Below are 26,772 nucleotides of genomic sequence, written 5' to 3' on the forward strand. Positions count from 1 at the left end.
ACACTTTTAAGATCAAATCAGTCCATATAAGCAGTGCTGTTTTTCAATCACAATTGGCAATTCAATCACCGTCCAGTTAGAGGCAACACAGAAGGTCTTCCTCATTTCTCATTGGAGCTAATATCCACATACACATGTACGGTCGCTCACACACATGCACAGGACAGGCGTGTGGCGGTGGGCCCAGCTGTGAATGATTGATGTGGTGATTTTATGATTTAATCCAATTTAAACTCTCCACATCTCCAGGCCTGACAGTCAACACATTTACCATGCGGTAAATATAACAGTGCCCCTGGAGGAAGAGTGCTGCATTATGAACAGCGATACACACCGTTAAAAACCCGCACAGCCACACACACACACACACTTACGAGACAGTAGAACGAATGATTCAAGGACAACCTGAGCCGCATCTATATTCAGACATTACATATATGACAGTTCACAAGAGAACCAAATGGACATGTATGCATGTGTGTATGTGTGTTACTGTAGGTGTGGGCTTGAGTTTGTAAAAGAAGGGGGGGGGGAGAGACAAAGACCACATCGGTCTTTGTGGACTCCATTATTTATTGTGGCAGTTCCAGCTTCCTCGTGTCAGCCAAATATCAGAGTAGAAGTCGAACACGCTCGGGGGCATCAAGTGTGTGTGTGTGTGTGTGTGTGAGAGAGAGAAAGAGAGTGCAAAAGCAGGAAATGAGAAACAATAAATATAGACTCAAATATAGACTTTTTTTATATGACATGGACTTGTTAGTGCACATGTAACCTTGACTACATGCGCTCTACCTTGACCAAACATCACAGTTCTGAAAAAGCCAAAGAAACACACAAGCTTTGACAGTAATAATGATACCAAATAAATAACTACTGAGTTTATTTTAAAATAGATTAAAACATTTTATTTGTGCATTTAATTATGTAGGCCTATATAGACTCCTGAAAGATTTTTTTTAATTGTTAGTGCACATGCAGCCTTGACTACAGGTGCTCTACCATGACCATGCATCACAGTCATGAAAAAGTCAGAGAACACACATGTAACAGTCTTGATGTGCCCTTAACATGAAATGAAATTCAGAATATTGATCAGGGGTGTGTATGTGTGTGTGTGTGTGTGTGTGTGGTAAAAGCAGCTTGCAGACTGTTCACACTTCACTGATCGGCCCCGGCTAACAAGGGACCCCCGAGTACTCTTCCATGCTCTGCGCTGCTGATGGTGATTAATTATTGAGTATTACTGCTCTCCTACACCACCTCCAGACACAGCACCACTAATCCCCTCACCAGACACACTCATTCTCAGTCAGGAGTCAAAAAAAAGACAAGATAATAGGTGGTCAAAGGGCCAGCAAAGATAATGGATAGCAATGGGAGAGAAGAAAAGAGCTATGTGCAGGAAACTTGAGGTTTTCAATTTAAATTACGACTGACATGACTTTACATGATGAAAGGTTTAGATGTCTGCGGGGCTCATACTTCTACTGACTATTCCATTTGTTTTCGACGCTTCAAAAACACAGTTGATTTCGACTTATTTGTGTAAAAGCATTGCAAGATTTAAAGGCTGTTACTCTCACGTTGGCTACAAAAGAATGAATATAATGCTATTTATAGAATTAATTGTATACTCACTACAGAATTATTATGACTTTAGAGATTTTATTGACTTCCATGAGATTTCCAGGCCTGAAAATCACCAATTTCCAATTCTCCGTTTTTTCCTGACTGGGAAACATGCCACTGGCACATCATGAATGGATAAATTAGTCAAATTAGCTATTTATGCAAGGACCAAACTATCTTCCAATGCATGAAAAACTATATACACGTGCATGAATATATATTAGTTCACAGCATGGAGGATACGAGGCAAAAATACAAGACAGAGATTAGAAACAATGTTTTTCATTTCAGAGCAGACATTTCTGAATGCTAAGTGGTTAGAATTATAAAAAGAATGTTATAAAAGAATGTTAATCTAGCAGAGGCTGTGCTAATAAGCTTCAACAGTAACAATGATAACTAATAAATAACTACTGAATTTACTTAAAAACTGATTAAAACATTTTATTTGTGCACTGAATTATGTAGCCCTACTTTTTTTTAATCAATTTTAAAAATGTTTCATAGATATAGCACATTTGTTTTTGTTTGAATTCATTGGACTGTTTCTAATTACTGGTGCACGTACACAAAAAATGATGAGTTTGTGTAACTCAAATATTCTTTCAAGCACAACTCCTTTAGAAGTGAGCCATGGGACCATTGCAATTTGTATGTTAATTATCAGTTTCAATCAATACATTCTGGTTTACTGTTTGTGTTAATAATATACAATTGAGAATACTATTGTTGGCTGAACCGTTTCAGTTTCCTGCTTCTCAGACTTGTCTTGCGAAAAAAACCTCTAGTAATCTCAGAAGTATTCCCTTCTGAGTTTCAGAAGAGGCACTCAACAGCTTCTCGAACAGCTCCGATCTGCTGAGGTATTGGAATGAAACATCAGAGATTTCAATACGAGCTCATACTTTCTAGTCAAATCCAGGCCAAATTATCTGAAATGAAATGAAATGCAGTTATTTTTGAAAGAAATATAATTGAAAACTCCACTGAGTTTCCACTAAAAACAAAAACAGCTTCCGAGCAGATAAATATTATACAATATAGAGATGCTCATAAAGTCTATTTGAATTTACCTCATGTGAATACAATGAAATTAAAGAGAAAAGGAAACACACTCATTTCTGAAATCATTTAGGGTCTCATTAACAGGAAAGCCTCACAAAGGCAGAAAATCCAATAATGTCTGGCAGTACACTTTTAAAAATTATACTATAATGTACAGAGCATTGTCAGTGTCATTATTCACCAAATGTCACTCCAGTGCCCAAACCGATTAAATTCCAAAAAGACCATAACTACATATCATAACTACGTTTTGAATGATACAATATACTGGAATGATTCCTGTTACGGGAGGAAACATTTGAATCTCAGTAGTTAATTTTTTTACCTATTTATAAAAAACTGTAGTGGGGTCTTATGCAACATCCTAACGGCCTTGTTCAAAATTTGAAAGCATTATTAAAGTCTGTACTTGATTTACCTAAAAAATAAGTCATAAAAATACAATACTGTAGAAACCACACTGGAAATCTGGGATTTTTAAAAGAATGAATAATAAAATGTAAGATTCTGCACTATTCCTAGGTCGCTAATGAGCAAATTTGTCAAATAGACCATGTGAATTATTTTGTAAAAAAGGTAAAATGTTCTTGCATTTAAGCACAAGACGTTCTTTAAATCATTCTCAAATCATGCTGGAGAACATGATCATCAGGTTTAACACTGTGGAGTTCATGCCAGCTCAAGTGCTGCTGTCATTAAAGCAAAAGGAGGACAAACCAAATAATAAGACATTCTGCATGTCATTAATTTTTCAATTAACATTTCCATCAAAATGCTACTCTAATATAATTTGAAATGAAAAGTTTTGCCTTGAATTCTCACTAGTGGTCTAAGACTTCAGAACCCCACTGTACAGTGTTTAAATGTGTCTTTTCCCCTGTTTTCCTCTGGGAAATTAGAATTCTAGCTCATTCCAAATCTTCGTCCTGACCAATGCTTTGAGAATTACTGTGATTGTCATTATGGGACTACTTTTCTAACTGATGACTAGGTTCCTGACTCAGTTCCGCCAATGTAAATGACTGCACCATCTCATTTACAAGGAGAGGACTGAAAATTGAGGCAGATTCTCAATTCCATCAAAGGTTGTCAGCCCTAGAATCCATTGCGCTTGTCATGAGCTTATACGTCAAGGTTAAATGGCGAGAGAGAAGCAAAAATGAGGCTTCTCACAAATTGCAGCCACCGCAAGTCCTATGAATAAAATCGAGAAAATTTAAAGCCATAAACATCAGGTGTTGAATTTTACTGTCTGTCTGAAATCAATAATAAATAAAATGAACATTCACAGCTATTTTGAATGAACAATCAGTGTAGAAAGTGCTGTAAAAGCTGAATACTCTCGTTGTACTGCAAACGCCCTGTTGCCATCATATAATATGAGACTAAATTGGGTCTACTCTACACAAACACACACTCATACGGATTCACACACTGCAGGTTTCAGTACTATTCGGAGGGAATCAGTGAGGATTCTGACAGTTTGACAGTCCTAAGGGAGAGAGAAAGTGACAGTAATAGAGAGGGAGAGAGCTAGAGAAAAAAAACAAAAACAAGGAAAGATTACATGTCAGACTTCATCAGCAACAGGAAAACCAGCAGTAAATGAGTTTGTGCGTCAATGTGAGTCGACTTGCATATTCTGCGCAGACATATATACAAATAAATGAACTCATTGCACTTAGTTACTTGTGTGCATGTGCCATTTGTACGTCCTTCAAATTGAAATCCCCTACATGAGTTACGAAAACATGGAATGCGAAAGCTCTGATGCGTCACCTCCACAGGTGCACTCCAAAGGTAAAGCACACCATCAAGGTCAGGAAACCACGAAGGACTTTCTCAAAAACCCAACAACTTCTCATCAACCCAAATCAATGCATTCTCTTCTCGTATTACTAATCGATGTCTATTCTTTTGAGACCCAATCAATCGGAATGGACCGCAGGTCACAAGTATCACCCGGGACAGAGAGCTGACAAGAGCCCTCAACCCAAAGGATTTCGATAGAAGCCATTACCGACAAGACAACAGAGAATGAGCGTATTGTTTCAATCATCTAGCAATCCACCTGAGTATCCTCTACTGGCTTCCTCACTCGCTGTACTTGACTTTAATGGCCTGAGAGCTCAAACTGTTTTATAATGAGGGCTTTCCCATAGCATACTCTCCTCATTATGCACACATGCACACACATACACAGATAGCGAGAGGCTTCTTATTGATATTGTGCCCAGCAAAGTGGTCCCTAAGAAACTGGATTGGGGGGGAGTGGGGCTGGGGTCTCCAGAGTGTGTTTTATTCACCGGGAAAACAATATAACTATATCTCGTACAAGTAAACACTCACACAGGAAACCTATGTACCTCCAGAGTTAACCCCATCCACGATTTCCTAGCCATTTAATGGCTGCGACTGGCTCTGCAAGCATGCTCCAATCCTACTCGCATTCAAAAGCACAACGGAACAGCATCAGAACTGCAATACAGAGTTCAGTTCGAGTGCGTTCTGCGTCGCATGCTTTAAATTACACACGCATGCTTTTATCAGAATGCCAGGGACATGACTTTTAAGCTTCCCACAGATCAGGGGCATCAGTAATAGAGTTTTTGTCATTTTAGTGATACGTGAGTTGACCTGCTGATGTATCAAGGCAGAGAAGGTTCTGACAGATGTTGTAGTTCACTAAAAGAGGGAGCTGTTCTTTCAGCACCACTCACGGTCAAATGGCCACATCACATCAAAGTGCATTTAAGCATATTGGTTCTTTTGCAGATACTTCTCCACAGATTTTATCGACAAGTGACTATCCGATGCCCCTGGCTATTCAGTATAAGCCCATGACAGAACATGCCTTGATTATTAATAGGCCATCCAAACGCCGCTGGTGATGGCCTGCTCTATAGCCAGATCTCTTTGGAAACTTAAGTAGGGAAGTGTGTGTGGGTCCATCTTCAAACTCACCCTAGGCAATAAGAGCCCCGCCATGGGACTGGATGCATTCTTTATAACCGCATATACTGACACAATAAACCCGGGCTGTGCCCCATGCCACATTCAAACCTGAGTGACAGTTTCTTTAAGAGGAGTCAATGGCGCTGTCAAAGACAATTTTCGCAAGCATTTCATCTGTGTATTCTAGGCAGACTTTGCAGAAATAACCTAAAGTAATCATTAGCATTAGGAGATTGGTTTGTTTATACTGATAATGCATTAAATAGAGGAAGTCTACAAGTTTGATTGAGAATTCTTCCGGCTGCACGAGGTAAGAGAGGGCAATGTTAGTTTATGAATCTGCATCCATGATAAGCGCAGTCCACACGCCTTGGGTGTGTTCTCACATGACACTTGGATTGTAAGTAACACTAGGAAAGCCAAAAGGGTTTTCACGCTATGCTTAACTGGGTTAAGGCTACTTTTAACCCTGGGTTAAGCAACTTTCACACTTCGAAAGAAGGTTAGCAAGGCTTTTAACCCTGGGTTATGAAGCCCTACTTTACGCTTTTAAAGACTCCTAACACTTAATAAACTGGAGTACAGTGAGAAATGATGCAGAAATAAGGTGAGTTGTTTAGCAACAGAGAACGAATTTAAACGAATAGAGCTTACCTCATTAAGTATTCATGAACACAAACTTTCACGCCCCCCCTCCCCCCCCTCTAGAGACTGTAGTTAACAAGTGATGATAGGAGTGTATTAAAGTATCATTTTTGCTGTTTTATAAGGCTTATATGCAGCGCGAATCTTCGTGGCGACATTTACACAGATAGACAAGCAATTATTAATACGGAGTGCATGCTGTATTTGTCCAATCAATGTTACGAACCTCATAAATATGCAAATACGTGCGTTGACTCATTGTTTACAAATGTGCAGTGAGAAATATAATAGGATTACGTTAGACAAAGTTAAGAATGTAAGAATTTCGAGGAATGCGGTATTAAAATGCTCCGGTAAGTTAGCTATTTAGCAAAGTCAACCAAGTTAAACAATTGCTTGCATCATTACATGCCACAAACTCTCACGCAATGCGTTGTTTCGCGGGAATTGTTAATAATGTTTAAAAGGTGCAACAGTGACTCTAACGCGTTAACCAGAGTGAGGAACAGACTAATATTGTCTTTACAAACTTGTTCCAAAAAGTTCATACACGACGGGTCGCGTGCAGTATGTGTCCAATCAATGTTAATGGTCTCATAAATGTAAAGAGCCAAATTACCTAACCTGACTGCACGGAGTTAAATACTAACCCAGGGCGGTGATTAAGCAGTGGGACAGTAAACAAGGAAACCCAGCAGGAATTTAGTTAACCCAGGAATAAATAAATAAATAAAAATGACCCTAGGTTTACAGTTTCAAGTATGAAAAGCTCAAGAGAGGTGTAATGTGTACCAGCCGGTGTCGGCACAGATTCTCAAACGCACACTCTCTCGCTTACTCTCTTGCAGACTGTGATCAGACGCCACTGCAGTGTGTGTGAGAGTGTGTGTGTGCGCGTGTGTTCTGTCCGTACCATCGCAGGAGGGTGCAATACTCCCGCAAACACCGCCTTTAAACAAGCCTTCTCAAACGCTGCCGCACATCACGTTGCGTTTTCGTGTACATTTATTTAGTCAATCCAAACTATAACGAGATTATGCGTGTATGTAACAGTGGTTTACCACAAGCTGTACAACTGGAATAAAATGATGAACCTTAGTTTAGTCAGTAGATATGGAAAAATCACGATTAAACCTTTTTTTTGGCGCTTATGAAAAGTCCGCTTTTCACGTTGATATTTTCTCCTGATTCCCACCTGAAATTCTGTTTAGGTAGGGTATGGGGTAAATGCAAAAAACAAAAGTCCAAGGTATATTCTACCCTTAAAAAATAAAATACAACTTGCAGAACAATTAAAATGTTTGTACATTGTGCCATTAGTATGTTAACGAAGCACACTAATTCCTGAATTTCGATGTTTTACTCGAGTTTGTTTATAATTCTCATTAATCTCAATGAAGATTCTTAATCGATTCGCATTACTGTAATACAGTAGCCTAATAAGAAACATTCTGTCCAGACATTGATTTAGAAAAATAAATAAATAAATAAAAGTAGGCTAAGGCAGCATAACGACTTTTAGCCTATATAATCGCAGCTGTATAGTAGGCATTATTCGGGTTTCACATGAATTGGGGGGGGGGGGGGGGGGCTGAATGAATGCTGAATAGTCGTGAAATTACCGTCATAATCAAATCCTAATGATGCAAAATACGGCTTACTGTCTTTCACAAAACACTATTTCCCATTTATTGTTTTCAATTTAGATGAAATATGATCCGGACATGTTGTTAACAGGTTTCACTCTACAATTAAACCTTCATGAAAATGAGTTGTCATTATTTAAGCGTCAAACTCCACATTTATATGATTTCGATTTTTTCTAAAGGTTAGGGGCATCTTCACGAGCCGGAGCAAATCAACTAGCCACCCCCGCATCACCATGAAACCTCTCCACCTCAAACTTCGCATGGGTAACTAAAACAGAGCGCGAGCTTACCGTCAGCCAACGTCCAAAATTGATCCGCGGTCAGTCAATAAGACACTTGGAAACGGAATGAACGCGCATCACGATGAATGAGGAATCTGACCAAATCATCCATCCGAACAGAGAAATTCACCAGCTGATAGTTTATTCCAATACAGACGCTGTCTTAATGAGAATTTAAATGATTTCCAGGGGTATCTATGACTTCGTAATGCATTAAGAACTCAAAGGTGCTGAAGAGGGACCCATGACCGCGCGCCCTCGTCCAGCGGACAGTCGGTCGCTCCTGCGCATTCCGTGGCGCGCCGTGCGCTCGTCGGTCGGAGGGATGATTTGAGATGTCTCAGGTATCCGGCAGCGAGAGCTCCTGTGGGGGTTTCCTCTTCAAGACGCGCTGTGTGCGCTCGCTGCTGTGGGAGATCTCTCCATGGTCCTAAAGTCCGCCCCAAAACTAAGCCTGCGTGCTCAACGACTGTGGTGGGCTGCATGTATTTAGGAACATCTTTAGTTAAAGGAATAGCTCACCCCCTAAAAATAAACATTCTCTCATCCTTTACTTGCCCTAATGTTGCTCTAAAACTTCATGGCTTACTTTCTTCTGCGGAAAACACAAAGCAGATTTCTATTGCTATCTTCTGGCACAATGAAAGCATCATTCGAACAGTAGATTTCCAGCTGCAAAACTGACAAAAGGCACCTTAAGTTCCATAAAAATAGCCCATATGATTGGTGCATTATGCATTAGAAGTCTTGAAGTCTTATTAAAGTCTTATTAAGTCTTATTATACTTGTGTGCAAAAGAAGATTTAAGTCGTTATTCTTTGGAAAATATTACCATCTCCCCTTTAAAGCACATTATAATGTCATTAAAGAAATATGGTGTTTAAGCTGGAGCTCATGTAAGAGAATACTGTAATTATGTAAATGTGATTATGGTTATAATTAGGGTAACCATAATCACAGTAAAATGTGCAGTACACAGGCATGTTTATTGCATTTATTCCACTCTGACCAAAGTGTGCATGTATAAATGTTGTACATGCCGTGTTACACTCATGAACAGGTCAGAGAACATATCGTAATAGAAGTCACTTGGCATCAGCAACAGAGAATGTGGTCCTGGGCTGTGCATGAGGGGGGCCCCATCAAGGTCCTTTATGGTATAAGCCTACTCATTTGGCCCAAAGGAAAGGGGCCTACAAATAAAAATGTCCTACACCGTGAGAATTTTAGTGACGACCCTGAAATGCTACTCTTTTGGAAGAATAAGGAGTTTATTCTTACAGCTAAATGTGATGTGTTTTGCTGATGGTTGTAAACAAAAAAAAAGCATTTTGGAACCGTTTAAAAAAGCAACATTTGAAGCAGTCAAATTAATACAGTAGCAACAAACAGATTTTTGCAAGAAACTCTTTGTTTTGGTGGATAGCGTCAAAATAGCACCATAACCACTTTTAATGGAAAATAATTAAAGTAATACAAGAAATAAGCAGCATTGAAGATGTTGTAGTGTGAAATCTTATTCTGCTTATAATGTATCTGATTATTGGCAATTATCGGACCATTGGTGTACTTGTAAACAAAGCCACTGGTCATATCTGAATGCAAATGAGATTTGACAGCTACCTCAGAAGAAAAGGTGTTCAATAAATAAACTCAATTTCAGTCTGTTTCTCAAGTTATTGGATGACTTCAGAAAACTTGGGTGGGGCATATTAGGCAGCAAGTGAACATTTTGCCCTTAAAGTTAATGTGATAAAAGCAGGAAAATTCAGTATCATCCAACTGCGGCCCAAAATGGGTGTTATTGTGCTGGTGGGGGTTACCGTTTTTACAGACTGGAACGCCCCATTCTTCTTCACCTCTTCTGCTAAACTGCTAGCTGTCAACATCCGGATTAATATGTTCAACATTCGCTAGTTAGTTACACGCCACTTTCTAAAGCCAAGTGGTGTGTTATCTGCACATTTTGAGCTATCTGTGTGTATGTCTATGCCGTGTGATTCCGCGTGAACCTAGTCTACACCGAAACGATCCATCATCACCGCATGTGATTCCGCCTGAATGTCTACGCCGAAACAAACCATTATGTGTGTGTGTGTGTGTGTGTCCACAATGTAAATGGATTTATAAACGTACTAAATTAAGTTTTTTTTTTTTTGAAAATGTAAAAATGCAAAATGTTTCTTGTGATTGGTAGGTTTAGGGATCATGGTTGGGTGTAGGCAATCGTTATTGTGATTGACGTGGCCAAATGAAATTTAGAATCGGTTGCAGGGCATTTCCACTGAACTGGCTTGGGGGAAAAATAATGCATATGACATTATACCCATGTGCCTTGAGAAACTCATCGCGATTGGTCGATGAGACGCTACCAGGAACGCCCAATAGGCGTTGTTTCATGACGGGAACGCCCAAGCCACAGCTGGACCCTTCTCGGAAAATTGGGAAAGGTTAAGGATGAGTGAGTTTGACAAGGACCAAATTGTGATGGATGGACAACTGGGTCAGAGCATCTACAAAACTGCAGCTCTTGTGAGGTGTTCTCGGTCTGCAGTGGTCAGTATCGATCAAAAGTGGTCCAAGGAAGGAACAGTGGTGAACTGGCGACAGGGTCATCATGGGCGGCCAAGGCTCATTGATGCATTTGGTACGTGAAGGCTGGCTTGGATGGTCCAATCAAACAGACGAGCTATTGTAGCTCAAATTGCTCAAGAAGTTTATGCTGGTTCTGATACAAAAATGTCAGAATACAAAGTGCATCAGTTTGTTGCGTATGGGGCTGCAGAGTTGCAGACCAGTCAGGGTGCCCATGCTGACCCCATCCACCTCCGAAAGTGCCAACAGCGGGCATGTGAGCATCATAACTGGACCATGGAGTAATGGAAGGTGTCTCTGTCTGTTGAATTATGTTTTCTTTAACATCACATGGATTTTTGTGGTGCCCTTCCACAAAGCAAAAATGGTTCAGGAATGGTTTAAGGAAATTCCCTCCAAATTCCTCAGATCTTAATCCAAACAAGCATCTGTGGGACGTGCTGAACAAACAAGTCTGATCTATAGAGTCCCCACCTCACAACTTAAAGGATATGCTGCTAACACCTTGGTGCCATATACCATAGCACACCTTCAGGGGTCTAGTGGAGTTCAGGCCTCAATGGCTCAGGGCTGTTTTGGCAGCAAAAGAGGGACGAACACAAAATTAGGAAGGTGTTCATAATGTTATGCCTACACACACTAATTCATTATGTAAATACAAACTTTTGCTAGATGCAATTGCTCGATTTGACAGCACTTTGTAATATCCATTTTAACATAAAGAGTGAACTTTTACATTAATTTAATGTAAAAGAGTAGCCAGAATTGTATTTTACTTTATTTTACAAAATAATGGAAGTCAGGTTTGGAACAATATGAAGGTAATTAATCATTTTTTTAAGTGAACTATTCCTTTAAACTTATGTATATGCATTGTATATGTGTGTTCTGAAAAGAGACAGCCTTGAGACCCAGGTGTGTGCATTGGTGTGTATGTGTGTGAGGGGGGAGAGAGAGAGAGAGACAGAGAGAGAGAGTCTTTTCCAAAACACTTTGCTGTCCTGTCCAGGGTGAGTCTCTCGCTCTGTGAGTTGCATAACAATGAGGAGGTTCACAGCAGAAGAAAAGCCCACTCAGAACACAAACACACAAACACACACTCTTTCTCTGTTTTCGCCTGTTTCTTTACCTCTCTCATCCATAAAATCACACACATCTCTCTCTGTATATTCCTCTTGCCCAAGGGAGAGAGTTCTCCTGCATACTGTCCACGTGTTTTTATAACTTCCAGTATCTGCTGCCCACTCCGCTGATGTCATACAGCTCAATCTCTTGTAAGGCTGATTCTGAACTGTACATCTACAATAATCTCTTTCCACACAAACTGCACGATAAAACCAAGTTCTAGACTGGACACTGTTTTGCTGTGAGGCTGCTCAACCACCAAAAGCAAATGCAAACAGTTTAAATAAATTGCACACACAAAAAAATTAATTCATAAATTGATTTGCTGAAAATGTACTATTTTAAATAAGAATAAATGCTTTGTTTAAACTGGATAAAAACTCACAAAATTAGTTCATTTCACAAATGCTGCAATATCTCAAACCATCTAAATCAATCAATTTACTTTCTGTAGATGGTTTGAGATGTTGCAATAATCATGGAAATTTTTAACCAGTTTGATAAAAAACATTTATTCTGGGGGGAAAAATAAATCCTGGTTATAAAACGCTACACAATAGCATATTAAAACTGTTTTTTTACACACTATAAACAATTATTTTAATCTGCAAACAGATGACACTAGACATTCTCAGAATTAGAATTTTTACAATTATATTTAACCAGATTGTCTTCAGAATAAACCAGAATATACAAGAGAAATGTTTCTTTCATGCTTTCATTTTATCTGCCGGTCTGTTTATATGTCTGCTTCTCTGTGTTCCTATCTGTCTGTCATAGTGTCTGAGTCTAATATAATTTGAACGGAAATTAGAAAGGAAAGGAGAATGTCATGAGGTTTTAGCAGCTATTTTAAGCTTTCCCCCCCAAAAGACAGAATTCATTTTTCATGCACCAGGTGATTTTTCCAGGGGCTCTTAAAGGTCTTTTGTCATTTGATCAGGTTTGTAGATGAATACATGCAGCTGTTGGGGAATGGGGATGTGAGGAGGACTGCCATACCAAAAACACTCTTTAAAATAAAGGTCCTTTATTGGCATCTATGGTTCCATGACAGATGCCATGCCATCTATAGAACCTTTCTATTGAACAAAAGAAAATTCTTTATGTTGGAAAAAGTTTATTATATATATATATATATATATATATATATATATATATATATATATATATATATATATATATATATATATATATATGTGTGTATGTGTATGTGTGTGTATTTCTGAATATATATATAAATGTGAAATTTTGAATAGAGATTTTGAAATTAATCTAGAAAATGGCTCATCTGAATTCTGCTGAAGGCTTTCAGAATGTGTATGCTATCCTCTTACATACGTTACGGTAGGGACATAACGGTACAGATTGCTCACGGTTTCGGTACGGTTCTGTATTTGCTATGTTCAGGGGGAAAAGGACTACTGTCAAATACAAATAAAGAAAATAAGAGCAAATAACTTAAATACTAGCAGCAGCACAAATCAATACTATTGAGCAAAGATACTAATAAAATAAACAATGCTTTTCAGGTTTTTCAGGTAGGTCTAACATTCGTTTTTAGGTAGAGAAATGGGATAAAGTAATCAAATGTAAAATAATTGCATATTTCACTGTTTAAATTAAAGATTAATCCTTATTAAACTTACAGAAGCTTTTCAATCAAGAGCAAGGAGTGATGTCTTTATCTTTTGTTTAACATAAAACAGAGCAGTAAAGGCTACTGCCCCTTTAAGACCTAATGCAGGGATATGCGTCTTTCTCGACTGTATAAAGTTCACTTAAGGCATATTCAGACTATGTCTGTTTGGATTAGGGATGGGATTTTCCCAAAATATTTTATTCGAATATTTGGGCTCATAAAAATCGAATATTTGAATATTCGTTTATTTAAATTAGGTATTTTGAGAAAATGAGAGATGTTTCTTTTTTTCTCTCAACATGTCACCATTTCTGAACAAGCTTATGATTAGGCAATGTACACAACACGCTTACTTTATATCTTAAGGTTTTTAAAACATTAAAGAGTTGAGGTGAGTAAAAAAATGCCTAAAGAACAAAAGCATTATAAGCTCAAGGAGCACGAGTGGAAAGAAACACTTATAAAGCAGAGCGAGCAGTTAGCGTGCAGAACGTACACACACAAACACACACACACGTCAATAGGCTACCGACCTGTGTGTGTGTGTGTGTGTGTGTGTGTGTGTGTGTGTGTGTGTGTGTGTGTGTGTGTGTGTGTTTGATATGGCTGATGTGTTTACTTTGTATTGTTTCACATTTTCATGTAGAGAGAAACTATAATATTATTGGATTATTATATTATTCTCGGGTGAGAACATGCGCCACTGACAGGCGTTGCGGAGATAAAGATAACAGTTAAGTGAAGTTTGAGTGAAGAACTTTGTGTTTTCTGTTCATAAACCCTCAAAGAACTTTAAAGGAAGCCTTTGTCTCGAGATCATTTTGCTATCATAAGTTATCTCGGTCTCACTCGGGGTAGCCTACAGATGAGCTTACCTGCACTCCTGAGCAGTGATCGCTCATTGCACTGGTGTTTGGATTTCATGTGATCATCGTTTGTGGTGGTGATATTATTATTACTCAGTTTCAGTGATTGATTTCATCAAAAGTAACTCCATTTTGTAACAGCATTTTCAATTTCCATCTAAGTAATGCCAAACATCGCGAGGCAGACGACGACATTGTGATCAAATGCACTCAACTTATTAACCTGCTCCACAACGCCCCCCAGTGGATTGAGTTATAACTGCGAGATTTAGAGGGATTTCTCATGGATTCACTGCATTTACAGCCAGCCAATTAACAAAATAAAATTCGAATAGTATTTTTAGTTTTCGAATGTTAATTACAGATCGAATATTCGACTATTCGAATATTCGTGCACACCCCTAGCTTGGATACTCATCAAGATGGACATGTTGATATACCTTTTGTGTGAGTTTGTTCGTTCAAGTGCAAGACTTGAAAGATAACTCAATATTTGCGCGCTGTGAGACGTGTGCCCGCTTTGGGACCAGTTTTGGGAGTAACACATTAAAAAGTAATACATTACAGTAACTTATTACTTTTTGATGTAAGGCAGTAGTGTAAGGCATTACTAATGGATTTTTAGTAATATTTTACTCTGTACATTTTCAGTAACGCTTGTTAGCCTGGATAGCCCACAGTCATTATGGTTCATCATATCGCCTTCTACTGGATGTAAAATGCTCTCTGGTAGCCTACATTTTAGAATGTTAAGAGCTACTTCTTTTGGTGAAAGTAACTCGAAAGTAATACAGGAGTAATGTAACGCATTATATTTCTGAGACAGTAATATTGTAATGGAAAGAATTACTTTTAAATAGCAGTAATAAGAAATCTATAATATATTACAGTTTGGAAGTAACTTGCACAACACTGTTTGGGACAAGTACACAGAGATAAATCTTCTCACAGCGTGCACAAGCTATCATTTGCGTCTTCTGGCTCTACACACACACGGGTGATGACGGCGAAAGGACTGGTCATATTCGAACATAAGGCAGCACTCGCATGCATAAACAGTTCACAAAGAGAGACCGCTTTGCCAACGTTTTTCTTTTATTATCACTGTTTTAGTGTATCACTGAGAAGCCAGCACGTGTATCCATCGACAAAAACATACATAAAGCATTATTTTCAAGTTACAATTAAAGATGCGTCATCAGATGTGAGATGAACCGCAGTGCAAGTGCTTTTACACAGCACCCCTGCTCGTCGCGGTTCTCCGGTTGGGAAACGCTGGTATGGTATAGACCCAGCTCCCAACCCAACTTTGAGAATAGATTGACGGCGTTATTTTTTTTTGATCGCCCGTTAAGAGTCTCACGGTAACGCAGCACGGTAACGCCGATAACGGCCCACTACTAATATATATATATATATATATATATATATATATATATATATATATATATATATATATATATATATATATATATATATATATATTAGGGCCGGGACTCGATTAAAAAAATTAATCTAATTAATTAGAGGCTTTGTAATTAATTAATCGAAATTAATCGCATTTTAATTGCATATAAATATTTGCAACCTGAGATCAATGAGAAGTAATTTTTCACATGGATTTTTAGCATACCATTGAATAATGACTGAAAACATAAGCTTAATCAACAAAATATTGTTTATTTATTTCAGTCCAGCAGACCAGTGCAATGTTTGCCATTACGTGTAGCAAAAGCATATTTGTGATATTTGAGGCTCGATGTGCTGCGGTGATACGCTAATTCCTTGTTGTATAGCAGGGGTGTCCAATCCTGCTCCTGGAGGCCCAATGTCCTGCTGAGTTTAGCTCTAACCCCAATTAAACACACCTGTACCAGCTAATTAAGGTCTTATTAGGCATACTAGAAACTTTAGCAGTGTGTTGAGGCAAGCTGGAGCTAAACTCTGCAGGACAGTGGCCCTCCAGGACCAACTTTGGACACCCCTGTTGTATAGCTTGCACACAACCATGCTCTTGTCGACGCTTCCATCATTTCGCTTTTTAAAACAAAATTTCCCATCCACGGTTCCAAGCAAAGCGGTCTCATCAGCTTCTTTGTTCATGTTCACTATGGTTTGTGTGTTGTCGTGACTCATGAGCGCTAGTTGGTGTTCCAGTAAAATCGGTCCGTCGAAACTCATTCATTGAAAAAAGTTCCGCGGGGCAAAAATAAGTGTGATTAAATTTATTTATTTTTTTGCGTAATTAATTAACGCGTTAAAGTCCCGTAGTTAATTAATCTTAATTAACGTGTTAAAGTCCCGGCCCTAATATATATATATATATATACTTGATTCTTTGGGGAACCTAAAATGGTTCTTCTGTGTAAACTTTTATTTTTAAGAATTCAAGTTCAAACTGTTGAACAGATATAACACACCTATATTTTATAGTGGAGGAAGAGAGAGAGAGAGAGAGAGAGAGATAGAGAGAGAGAGAGAGAGAGAGAGAGAGAGAGAGAGAGAGAGAGAGAGAGAGAGAGAGAGAGAGAGAAAATACAAACATTTTAAACAGAGGACAACATTTTTTTACAAACTGAAATTTGACATCTCCAAATGCAATTGTCATGGAATGGTACAAAATAGAAAGGACCGAGGACTCACTAGCTGGAGGAAATGAAAGTTATATTTATTGAATAATAAAATAAACAAACAACTTCCACAAGGGGGAAACCAAATTTGACAAACTAAACACCACGAGCAGGACATGGAGCATGACAGGGAACAGGGAACAGTGAACATCAAACATGATCCAGCAGAGGACTGCAAAGAAAGGGAGAATATAAAGGGAACAAACAAGGCAGTTAGTGAGGGAGAACAGGTGGGGCAAATAATCAACAATGTGATAACAAGAGTGGTGGGGTCAGGACAATAGACCGGAGACATGACCTAAGACCAAAACATGACAAACTAAAGCACATGGCTAGAAATAACAAAAACACCACATGTGGTAAACAAGACAAGACAGATAAGTGATATTACCCCCTCCCTACGCAGCAGCTACAAGACACTCCACCCGAAACAAAAAAAACCTAAGGAGGAGAATGGAGAATAGAAAGAGCCAGTGGTACAGGCCCAGAAGTCCTAGAAGGAATCAGAGCGGGACAGACCAGGGTGGGATGGGTACGCAAGGTTCAGGGGGCCAGGATGGCACACATAGTTCAGGGAGCCACCTCTCTGGATTCTAAACAGGAGGCGGAGTCCTACCTGGACTCGGGACAAGAGGAGTTGTCCTCTCTGGACTCCAGACGGGAAGCAGAGTCCTCTCTGGACTCGAAATAGAAGGCAGAGTCCTACCTGGACACGGGACAAGAGGAGTTGTCCTCTATGGACTCGGGACAGGAAGCAGAGTCCTCTCTGGACTCGAGACGGGAAGCAGAGTCCTACCTGGACCTGGGACAAGAGGAGTTGTCCTCTCTGGATTCCAGATGGGAAGCAGAGCCCTCTCTGGACTCCAGACGGGAAGCAGAGTCCTCTCTGGACTTGAGACAAGAGGAGTTGTCCTCTCTGGACTCCAGAAGGGAAGCAGAGTCCTCTCTGGACTCGAGACAGGAAGCAGAGTCCTCTCTGGACTCGAGACGGGAAGTAGAGTCCTACCTGGACTCGGGACAAGAGGAGTTGTCCTCTCTGGACTCCAGATGGGAAGCAGAGTTCTCTCTGGAATCGAGACGGGAAGCAGAGGCCCTCCTGTACTCGGGACAAGAGGAGTTGTTCTCTCTGGACTCAAAACGGGAAGCAGAGGCCTATCTGGACTCGAGACGGGAAGCAGAGTCCTACCTGGACTCGGGACAAGAGGAGTTGTCCTCTCTGGACTCCAAATGGGAAGCAGAGTCTTCTTTGGACTTGGGACAGGAAGCAGGAGCCTACCTGGACTCAAGACGGGAAGCAGACTCCAACCTAGACTTGGGACAAGAGGAGTTGTCCTCTCTGGACTCCAGACGGGAAGCAGAGTCCTCTCTGGACTCCAGACGGGAAGTAGAGTCCTCTCTGGACTTCAGACGGGAAGCAGAGTCCTCTCTGGACTCCAGACGGGAAGTAGAGTCCTCTCTGGACTCCAGACGGGAAGCAGAGTCCTCTCTGGACTCCAGGTGGGAAGCACAGTCCTCTCTGAACTCAAGACGAGAAGCAGAGTCCTCTATGGACTACAGTCGGGAAGCAGAGTCCTCTATGGGCTACAGACAGGAAGCAGAGTCCTCTTTGGGTGCTGGTCAGTGGCTGGAGCCATCTTTGGGCACTGGTCAAGGTGCCTGGGCGGCACGGGGCGGAGCAAGGCACCTGGGACCACCGGACCTGGGTGTGTGACTGGAGCACTACTTCACCTGCGCCTACGAGGGCTAGGCGATCGTTACAGCATCTACAGCCACCTCTGGAGGTGCTGCCGCATCTTCGGGTACCTCTGGGGGTGATGGAGTATCTTTAGTCGTCATAGGCAGAGCTGCAGCATCTCTGGCAGCCACCTCCACCTGCCGAGCGAAAAACTCCACCGCCGCCTCAAATGTGGTGTTCTCTACCCTTCTCATCACCACCCAATCAAATGGCTTCTCAAGGGAATAATTAAAAAGGTCCTTACCAACCATTTCGTTGAGCCCCAGACCCTCCAGCGGGATTTAAAACATTTTAAAACGGGGTTTAAATAATTTAAAACACACTTTAAATTATAGGTACCGTAAATTCTGAATCTGCATAAATGGCAACATAATATAGATGGTTTCATCGAATGCACGCGCGTTGCTACGGTTATGCGGCTGGCCCAAAGTTAACTTCCGGTCTGTGTCTATTATCGGTCTGGCTAGTGGATAGTATGGCGCACTACTCAGTAGAAACACATTTTTGACAAACTATTCTTGGATAACATTATATAAATATTAAAAATCAAGCAGAGAGCACATGACACCAGCGCAAAACCAGTGTGTGAGACTCTACTCTGACTGCATAGGAGATCTAATGTAATTTAGACTGAATGTCTAATGTGATTTACTTGTTATTTATTTGCTTGTTATCAGAACTAATCTACTGTTGAGTTAACTTACTCTGGCTGTTAACACCAGTGATGGGAATAACGGCGTACATTTTAATCAAACGAATTACTGTTTCCCCCGTTACAACGCCGTTACTGAGAATAAAATGCAGCGTTACTATAATTGAGCTCACTGAAGCGGTTTTCATCCGAACAGTTTTCATCTCTGTCAGCATACCTGCAGGTGTGTGTGTGTGTGTGTTGGGGGGTGGGTGTTGTACACATAACTGATTATGATAGGTGGGTGGGAGACAACCACAACTGATGATGATTCATGATTGGCTTAGGTAGACAGCGACCAGGAGTCAGAGCAATGGCATGTCCAATGACTTCAAAGGTAGCTTTCGCAAACTGGAAGGATGAGCGCTACTTTTCACTCACTGAGGTGAAAGGTAAGAATGTTTATGTAACGTGCAACTTATGCCCAGGAAGAGTCTCTCCACATCGGTGCACGCAATTGATAAAGTGAGCTCCGCTACCAAAGGAGGAGACAGAGACCCTAAAGCAACCAAAACTAGGGCTTTCTCCATCGCAAACTCTTATCACCCAGACAGAATTAAACTAAATAATATCTAGATATATAGTTGAGGACATGCTGCCGTTCTCGGCAGTTGAGTCGGATTCTTTCCGGGCAATCATTGCGAAAATACCCGCAAGAGAGTGGGTAAGCCTGCCATACAAACAAGACCTGAGAGCACTTCTTGTTAAACTATTTACTTTTGTGAGGAAGAAAATACTTCAAGCAGGCTACAGTATGTCTACCAGTAGTGAAGTTGTGTGACAGTTATAGAATTTTAATGTGCACTAAAAAAAAGGCTAGGTTATGTAAGTTAGGCTAATATAGTATATATAATTATAAATTATATAATATATAATATTTAGATTTATTTGATGGTCAGTTAGGGTCTGTGCAATAAATATTACAGTTTTAAACAATCTATTTTGTTTTATTGTTCCACTATATTACTGATATTTACAATAATGCATTGAATTTGAAAGTTGTCTTTCACATTGTCCCACAGCAACATTAAAATAGTGTAGATTAGTGTACAATGTTTTATAATAATAATTTATTCTATTTAGTGCCCATTTCATTCATTTAACATTTAATATTGGGGGCATCCAAGTTATTTTACATATCTGAACATTTAAAAAAGTGTAACACGTAACTTGACCAACACTGGCAATAAATATCGAAAGTTATATACAAACACTTGTCTGTTCTACCTACTTCAACTGACTTGCAGACTGATCTCATGAAATGGCGTATGTATGTCACGCCAATTCGTATGCCATTTTAGCATGCTATAAAGACCCAAAATTGCTTTTTAGTGTGTTTATCAACGCCGTTTCACCCCTACACTGCACTGCCCCTACCCCTAAACCTACCCATCACACACACACAGACCCTAAACCTACCCAACACAAGAAACATTCTGCATTTTTACATTTTCAAAAAAACATAATTTAGTATGTTTATAAATCCATTTACCTTGTGGACACACACATATTCAGACACATTTTGAACGCGCATCTCAAACTCTTCCCTAAACCTACCCATTTGTGTATAATAAAAAACAGGATATATCAGGCAGATACAACAGCAGGCCTAGGCACAATTTATTCAGAAAGTACAAATATTCCAAGTGTTTTGAGGGCCAAACGATTGATTTGTGTGAAGAAAATCCCCAAAAGCGATCAGAACGTTGAGTCCATCCACCAAAGATTAATAATAAATTTCAAATATTGCCGCTGGAAGAAACATCACAACAGCTTTGACAGCATTGGCTGTTGTGTGTCTCGTGACCAATTATGTCATTACGTCACCTTTGATTGTAAAATGCCATTGGCTCTCGTGTGTCTCGTGACCGATCGTGTCATTCTAAACTTGTCGTGCCGTGTGCATCATTTGAATCTGAAATATTAACGAGTGCGTGTGTTCTGTTCACAAAGCGGCATGACCATCATTTCAATGACTAAAACATTAAAATCAACTCTGTTCTTCACATGAAGATATCGTATGACTTCAGAAGACTTGGAATGCAACATGAGTTAATACTTTTATACTGTTTTTTGGTCCGTTTTTGCCATAAATACATGTAACTGTACATTTATTTTCTTGAAACATGTTTTATTTGGTTGAGAGTGGGTAACGTTGTTAGGTTCAGAGTAGGAGTGGAGTTAGTTGCTCCAAAATATAAAATTAGGCTATACATATATTAATTCTGTGAGATCAGGTGGGTGGAAAAAAATCTAAATTCTATGATTTATAGTCACTTTTCTTTTTAAAGTAACGCAAATAGTTACTTTCCCTGGTAACAAGTTACTTTTATTATAGAGTAATTAAGTTACTAACTCAGTTACTTTTTGGAACAAGTAGTGAGTAACTATAACTAATTACTTTTTTAAAGTAATGTTCCTAACACTGGTTAACACATTGCATTAAAATGTGATCACAGTGATCCAATCATGCAGATCGGCTCATCACGTCGATCAGGACACAACGCGTTTACATTTGTTCCCGTCAAATGGTCGCCATCTGGATAATTGATCGGATTTATGTTTACCGCAAAATATTAAATTAGCTATGTAATAGGCCTTTACGGAGTGTAAAACAACTTACACTTTATCCTCTATTAATTGCAGTGCCCATAGCACAATAATTTTGTGATGTATTAACAATCAATCTCAGCAGGGTACTTAATCTACAAGTTTAAAGGTGACCTAGAATGAAAAATTGAATTAACATTGCAATATTGAAATAAGAGTTCAGTACATGGACATCACATACTGTGAGTCTCAAACACCATTGCCTCCTGCTTCTTACGTAAAACTCGTGAATCAAAACCATCACGGAAAAATAAGTGCTCCTCAACATAAACCCAACCATGATGCAAGCGTTGGGGATCATTTATATGTACGCCCCCAACATTTGTATCTGTCCAAACATGTTCATTGTCAGGTGGAACTGACGAAGCAAAATCTACTGATGGTAAACAAGACACTCGTAGATAGCAAAAACAGCAGCTCTCAGGACACACATCATGTTTAGGCTGTGCAGGAGATGTGAGGACTTTTTCATATGTCAACAGTCATGGTTTATTATAATCGGAGGTTTATTATAATCGGATACCACAACAAATCATTCGTTTGTTCGGCCGATTTCAAGCAAGCTTCGCTCAGCATCTTAAACTGAAGAAAGGGGCAATTACAACTGTATTCCTACAAGCAGTAAGTAGCGATTTATCCACTTATTGACTAGCTGTTTAAACAATTTCTGATTAAATTGAAAGTTTCTTAGATAGACCGCATAGTCTAGATGACGCAAGATGCTTGTGCAGTAACAATAGGAAACTTCAAGTACCATACAAAACTAAATAGTGTGTCTAATGACAAAGGTTAATATTATTTTGTATTACAATATACAACTGTAGATACTTTGCTTACAGATCGTTCACTCGATCCTTCTAGGAAACGTCACCTATTCCACCATATAAGTTAAAACGACAGTCATTTGACAAGGCTATTCATTTTGTAAATATAAGTTATATATTTATATTTTTGAAAACTGAAGTAGGCCTATGTTTTTGCATGCTTGTATTAAGAGTACATCACAGTCACTGCGTAGCCTACATTGTGACTAACGTTATATAAACATGCAATATTGTTGACGAAAAAAGACAAGTCTAAAATGTAGACTGAATGACACTTTAAGCAGACATCTCAAATGGAGATTGCTGAAATGCAACTTACTTGTTTATTGGTGTTGTTCATGTGGGTCTGGCTTGTCAGGCTAGCATGTTTATATAATGTTAGTCACAATGTGACTGTGATGTACTCTTAATAAAAGCATGCAAAAACATCATAGGCCTACTTCATTTCTCAAAAATATAAATATATAACTTATATTTTTACAAAATGAATAGCTTTGTCAAATGACTGTCGTTTTAACTTATATGGTGGCTGAAGCCCCCTTAAAAAGGGCCTAGCGACACCCATGAGGTGCACAATCTAACCTTGCCCAATCTCGTGACAGATGAAGAATTGTATAGTTCCTATTAAAAATGTTCAAATGATATATGTATATCTGAAAAAATGTCTGAAGGTAACAGATTTCAGCAATAAAGTGAAGATATGCATATGATGTTTTCTGATATGATAATGCTTGACGGGTGCCAATCATTTTGATGTAATTGTGCTCATGTTTGCCCATGGGGATAAGATACAGTGAACACAATAATGCGATTTGACGTTTAAATGTGATCTCGTCCCTGATGCTCAACACATAAATAACACCCAAGGAGGTCGGAAAACCTGGAGAGAGCGTTAGCATTTCCATTCATCTTAATAGCAGATGCTCAGCTGGTGTACTCAGCTTCTGAAGTACACAACCTGCAATCTTTGCTCCTTTCCTAAAAAACTATTTTGAGCTGCTACAATTACATGACATTTACCCAGACCTGCATTAAAAGTCCAAAATAACCAGATATATTTCTGAGATTACTAGACAGCACTTGCTGAAATAAAGGTGCACTATGCAAACATTTTCAGGTATTGCTTGTAAACAAAACATTCAAAATTGGCCCCTTACTTGTGAGTGGAACTGAAGTGCACACTAATAAACAATAACTATGTATCATTATTAAAACATAATTACACGGTCTAGTAATCTGTCAAGTTACAGTAGTAGTCAATAAAGCAAAAGCAACATTAGTGAATTGTATTGCAAAGACAGGAGAACTTTTTAAGCTCCGCACTTATTTTTAAGTGCCTCATTGCCTCCATCATATCATGATTGGTCCGTGTGATAAATCCCTCCTCTTATTTTTGGGCACATTCGTGAATCGGTCTAAATGAACAACATTATGGCATTAATGGCAGACTAATTAAAAAGTAAACAATTCAGCCACTTAGGCATCACCACTTTGTTAAGGCAACATTTAACCAGAAAAATTTGACAACATTGAATGTAACTGGGACATGAATTTACCTTTGATATTATATCAAAGGTAACAGTTTTATAAATAAAACTGAGGACTTTGCCTCAGTCACCACTGCGTTTCACATATTTTTAAAATTAGTAGGCAGTTTACTTTACATACTGCACATCATGCAGTAAGCAGCAGTCTATGTTAGTAATCCAGTTTGAAGAGCTATTCTCTTTCTCTGCCCTATTTACCTGCAAGAGTGTGTTTGTGTTGGCAGTGATCAAAGTCACTTTGATGTGTGTTGCGTGTTAGCACGTGGGCCCCCTGAAGTAGAATACGTGTCATCGTTTGAGTCCATCCCTTCACTGCTCTGCATTGATTGGCTGAATCTTAGCGCTTCCCTCTTTGCAATTCCTTCATTTGTAGTAAAGGAGACTCCAATCTTAATACACATGGATATGTGCAAAAGGAAATCCCAATATGTCTTTGGATTCCTCATGTGCAGCTTGCAGATGAACCGTTTCTTGCACCATATTATGTTTTTGCTGACTAGACACTCTAGGCTTAAAAATGAAAAAAGAAACAACAGTTCTTTGGCATCTGCAATATTAAAATGTCAGAAAAATTATGTCTTAATTAGGAGATAATAATGTATTAATAATTCATAGATTATAATATCCATCCTATACACATGCGTGCACACGGACACACACTTGCACGCATGCACACACACACACACACACACCCCTCAACCCCCGCCGAGAATTAAACACAGAAGAAGAGTAACAAAGGTAATTATCTTATTCTGGTTATGTGGGTTAATAAGGCCTTTTTTTCTGAAGGCCACAAGATTAATGTGAGTCTATATAAAACACCTCAGCTCTTGCCAAACTTGAGCAGAGTGTCCGTTAGCTTCCTGAACTTTCTGTGTTCCAGGGATAGAACCATGCTAATGTAATTATGTGTGTGTCAAAGAAGAACCATTTAAAGGAACAGTTCACCAAAAATGCAATTCGGTAATATTTTTTTGTGGAACAGAAAATATGTCATCAACATCACTGGTTTATGTGTGAATCCCACTTAGGTTGGCTAATTCTTAAAATAAATTTTAAATCTACAAAGCAGGTAGTCATCAAGTATAAAACATTAAAAAAGTGAATTACAAAAGAAATTGTATTGCACAAAAACACTGCAACTAAACCATTTTTATTGCATTGGCTATAGACCCCTTCAATGTTTTGTAAACATCGAAAACCTATGTTGGGTGCGCGCGCAGCATGGGGTCAGAAAAAACAACGCAATCTACTTAAGTCATAGTGAAAGCGCTAATCTAAAGACAGTTAGCAGCATGCCACAGGTCAGATTGCCAGATGGCAGGTATCAAACTTCACCTAACTATTAAACCACAGTTTGCAGAAATAATTTTGTTTATTTAACATAGCTTAACTCTACCGTTGTCATAATGTTGGGGCTAGCCTGCAGCTAACTACTAAATTACCAGTTTTTTACCCTGGCTTATAGTCACTTAACTCAGAGCACCAGGTAATGGAACAGTAGCTAGGTCCGCTACAGAGGGCAAGTATTTATAAGGCACCTATAAAACACAGACAATGACTAGAAACATAATTTATATTGTTTGTGCGAGATTAAATGAATATGCAAAAGCATCGTTAGACAAAAGCATTATTAGCCAACTATGGTTGCAAGTTCCATTGTTATCAACATAGTTCAACGAGTCTGTGTTTCCCGAAACCATCGTTCGAACAAACATCCATAAACAGCATCGCAAACTTGTGTAGTTGCAATGACAGCTCTCGACCTGTGGTTAGAAGCAGTTTTTTGTTTGCATGACATGTGGACTTAAAGGGGGGGTGAAATGCTGTTTCATGCATACTGAGCTTTTTACACTGTTAAAGACTTGGATTCCCATCCTAAACATAGACAAAGTTTCAAAAACTAATGTTGGACGTTTGATGGAGTATTTCTGTGTCAAAAATACTCCTTCCGGTTTCTCACAAGTTTCGGCGAGTTTTTTTCGAGTATGGGTCTATTTGACGTTAATAAGAGCGGAAGGTCCTTGTATGGGCCGTACGGGCTCTTCTCCCGGTAGGGTGCGCGCGCGCGTGACTAGAGCACGCTGTAAACAGTCTCTCAGCTGCAGATCCAGTCGTCCGTGAACGGCGCCGCGCTCCACTTTATTCCTATGGGTGACGTCGAGCGACTTCAACGCTTCAGCACAGCATTCCGGGAAGGCAGCGCTGCATTTGAACCGATTTGAACGCAGAAATGACGGGAAGCTTGACAACATCGTTTCAGTTGCGTCTCAAAATGGATTT

At 39.3% G+C, this 26,772-nt stretch overlaps 1 protein-coding gene across 3 annotated transcripts in view; it reads right to left on the reverse strand.

The window, feature by feature from the left end:
- il1rapl1a (interleukin 1 receptor accessory protein-like 1a) overlaps nt 1-26,772 on the reverse strand; it is a 153,722-nt gene that overhangs the window by 89,988 nt on the left and 36,962 nt on the right. The window contains exon 1 of one of the 3 annotated variants that reach the window (XM_067443929.1): nt 8,234-8,624. The exons of 1 other annotated variant lie outside the window; for it this stretch is intronic. The gene's annotated coding sequence lies outside the window, so the exon portion shown is untranslated. Of the gene's footprint in view, nt 1-8,233; nt 8,625-26,772 lie in introns of those variants that run through there. One more of the 3 variants, XM_067443931.1, reaches the window with a different exon arrangement.

Source organism: Pseudorasbora parva, chromosome 5, assembly GCF_024679245.1.
Source record: "Pseudorasbora parva isolate DD20220531a chromosome 5, ASM2467924v1, whole genome shotgun sequence".
In the NCBI taxonomy this organism is placed as follows: domain Eukaryota; kingdom Metazoa; phylum Chordata; class Actinopteri; order Cypriniformes; family Gobionidae; genus Pseudorasbora; species Pseudorasbora parva.